Genomic DNA, 3,331 nt, shown 5'->3' on the forward strand with positions numbered 1-3,331 from the left:
GCTTCCTGGCTCTGTAAACCACACTGGGTGGTAACTTTGCTACCTGCTGATGTTTCTGACTGCTTCCCAGAGCCTCAGTTTCTTCATCTGTAAAATAGGTTGTTAAGAACAGTACCTACCTTGAGAGATGAGGATGAAATAAGTAAGACCAGGTCATCGAATGCTATACCATTGTCAACGTTGCTCTTGGGTGCGGTGGTAGTCACATATTCTGGCATCAAATTGCAAAGGGGTGGAGTCTAGCCTGTCAATCAGGTCACAGCTTGATGACCTCATTTGGAGTCATGATGGAAATAAAATGCTCACTGGAGGCCAGATAGATGTACACCCTCTGCTTGGTCTTCCTGCTGACAAGCCACATGGAGCTTTGCTGATGGCAGCCAGAGCCCTGGAGCTGGGGGAGCCACGCGGAGACCCCTGCCAGCACTGAAATGTTATCACCACCACTGGATCCACAAGATTTTCCACCCACTCGCCTGTGATCTTCCTGCATTTGGCCGTCATTGCATGGCTGCGTGAGTCTAAAGAGGAATTTATGGACCAGGATTGACATATGGGGTAATGTCGGACTTATGGATTTGATCTGGACTGGGCTGGGATGTTTTCTTAATGTACAATTGCTCTTTAATATAAAGTCCTCTCTTACATACACGTGAGTGTCTATGAATTTGTTTCTCTAGTCAGCTCAGACGAACACAGGGGCCATCAAGTAGGTTCTGACTCATAGCGTCCCCTGTGTACAACAGGATGAACCACTGCCCAGGCCTGGGCCACCCTCACAATTGTCACGTTGGAGCCCCTTGTTGTAGGCACTGTGTCCATCCGTCTTGCAAGGTCTTCTTCTCTTTCTGCCCCTCCACTTCACCAAGTATGATGTCCTTCTCCAGGGATGGGTCTCTCCAGACCAGCGCTTCTCAACCTGTCACAGGGGTCGCCTAAGACCATCAGAAAACACCTGTTTCCGATGGTCTTCAGAACCGAGACACCGCTCCTCTAGCCGTCTCCAGGCGGCATGCCCATGTGCAGATGCACCCGCCTAGGAGCGGCCTGAAGACTGTCACCCATGCTCCACCATGCTTCAAGACAAAACGTCGTTGATTTGTCATTAGAAATAAATAGTTCACAATACAGAATTACCTATTGTTTTCGTGATGCATCACTGTGCTTCATGATGTTCCATTTGTAACGATGAAAATGCATCCTGCCTATCAGCTATTTATATGACGATCCATCACAGTAGCACACTGACAGTGATGACGTAGCAATGAAAAGAATGTCATGGTTGGGGGTCACACATGAGGAACTGTGAGAAAGGGTCGCGGCGTTAGGAAGGTGGAGAACCGCTGCCCCAGACATGTCTCCGTGAAGTGAAGTCTCGCCATGCTTCCCTTTCTGGAGCATTCTGCCTGGGCTTCCTCCACAGCAGAGCTGTTTGTTCATGGGGCAGCCCGTGGTACTTCCAGCCGTCTCCGCCAGCACCTTAGTTCAGACTCATTGCTTCTTCTTCGGTCTTCCTTATTCAATGTCTAACTTGCCCACGCATACGCTACCATTAGCCAGCACCTCAGCAATAGCACCCACCGGGTGCCGGGCACTCTGCTGAGCCCTTTTATGGGCAGGATCTCATTTTCGGAGCCCTTGGGTAGCACAAATGGGTTGTGCTCTGCTACTGGCTGAAACGCTGTGGCTCCCGCAGATCCGGCAGAAGCGCAGACCCAAGAAAGGCCCATCGCAATCTGAGTCTGTCAAAATGACAGCCAAGGACACTCGGGAGCTCAGTTCTGCTCTCACCATGCGGGGAGTTGACTGCACAGCACTGAGTGTGGGTCTTGTGAGGGCCGGCCGAATGGCGAAGGGTTTGGCTACTTCCAAGAAGGCTGGCCATTTATCGACCCAGGGGTGGTGCTGTAGGAGAGGCCTAGCATCCTGCCTCCAGAAGGTCCCAGCCTTTCAAAACACAAGGGGCCGCCATGTGTCAGCATCCACTCAGGGGCAGCTGGTTTTGTTTGTTTGTTTGTTTGTTTGTTTGTTTGTTTGTTTTTAATCTTGTGTGACCTTCTCAACCACTGTGAGATAATTAATATCATCACTCTCATCTAAGAAACCAAGGCCCAGAGGGACCCGCTCATGGGCCCCAAATCCCCCTGAGCTGCTATGTTCTCTTAACCCCTACTCTGCAATTTGGCCTGTTGGGTATTTGATGGTGCAGAAGATGATGCTGGATGATACCAAGATGCTCATAGAAACTTGCATCATAGTTATATCTCTAATTTGTGGAAGGAAAAAATATATATGTGTGTGTGTGTGTGTTCAAACCTGTGTTCATTAATAGTATTGCTTGACGTAAATATATTTAAATCCACAGACTGATTAGTACAAGAATGGTCTTTGCCGCTTTATTCAAAACCTGGAAGCAGGAGAAGAGATAAACAAACCACGGTCTAGTCCCACAATGGGACACTCCGTGTCCAGCAGAGAGAGGGCAAATGACAGACGGCACAAACCTCCCAGACATGCGTAAGGTTGAGTGGAAGATGCCAGACTCAACAACGAATCTGTGATGACAGAAGCCAGCTGGGGAGGGGCATCGGTAGGAAGGAGGGCCCTCGGAACCTTCTGGAATGATGGGCATATGCTATCTCTCGATCGAGATAAAATGCATTGAGATATACAACTGGTATTTGTTCAAGTGATGTTTGGAAAGGATGGGTCAGTAAATCCCTGTGAATTAGTTTGGTTTTAGAAAGTAAATTCATTGAAAGAAAATTAGTATTTAAATTGCACTCGGGGTATGTTGGGGGGGGATGCAGATATGGCCAAAACAAAACGAGAAGCAAGCAAACAGGAAAAAAACACCAAAAGCCAATGACTGAAATTGGGGTGAGTATCAGCATAAGGAGAGGCCCTGAAGGTATAGGGGGTTGCAGGCCACCAGCCACTCAGAGGGAGAAAGAGGAGGTTTTCGGCCCCATCCGTTTTCACAGGCTCGGAAACTCGCTACACGGTCGCTACAAGTGGAATCGACTCGTGGCAGCGGGTTTTATCAGCCTCGGGAGCTTCCAGAAGCTCTACTGGTGCAGCGATTAAGATGCTCACTGCGTGATTGGCTGAGGAGCCCCGGTGGCGGCGGCGGCGGAGTGCGTTACTCTTGGGCCTGCTGCACTCAAGGTCCGCAGTTTGAACCCACCGGCTGCTCCCGGGGTGCTTTCTGCGCTTGTCAAGAGTTCGTCTCTGTGCCATAGGGTCACTGTGAGAATGGAAGCAACACGACGGACGGTGGACCCATGGGGCACCTGGATAAAATGCAGGCTGCCTGGTTAAATGTGCATGT

The sequence above is a fragment of the Echinops telfairi genome, unplaced genomic scaffold (assembly GCF_000313985.2).
Source record: "Echinops telfairi isolate 266 unplaced genomic scaffold, ASM31398v2 ScPeMD7_7412;HRSCAF=8450, whole genome shotgun sequence".
NCBI classification, from domain to species: Eukaryota; Metazoa; Chordata; class Mammalia; order Afrosoricida; family Tenrecidae; genus Echinops; species Echinops telfairi.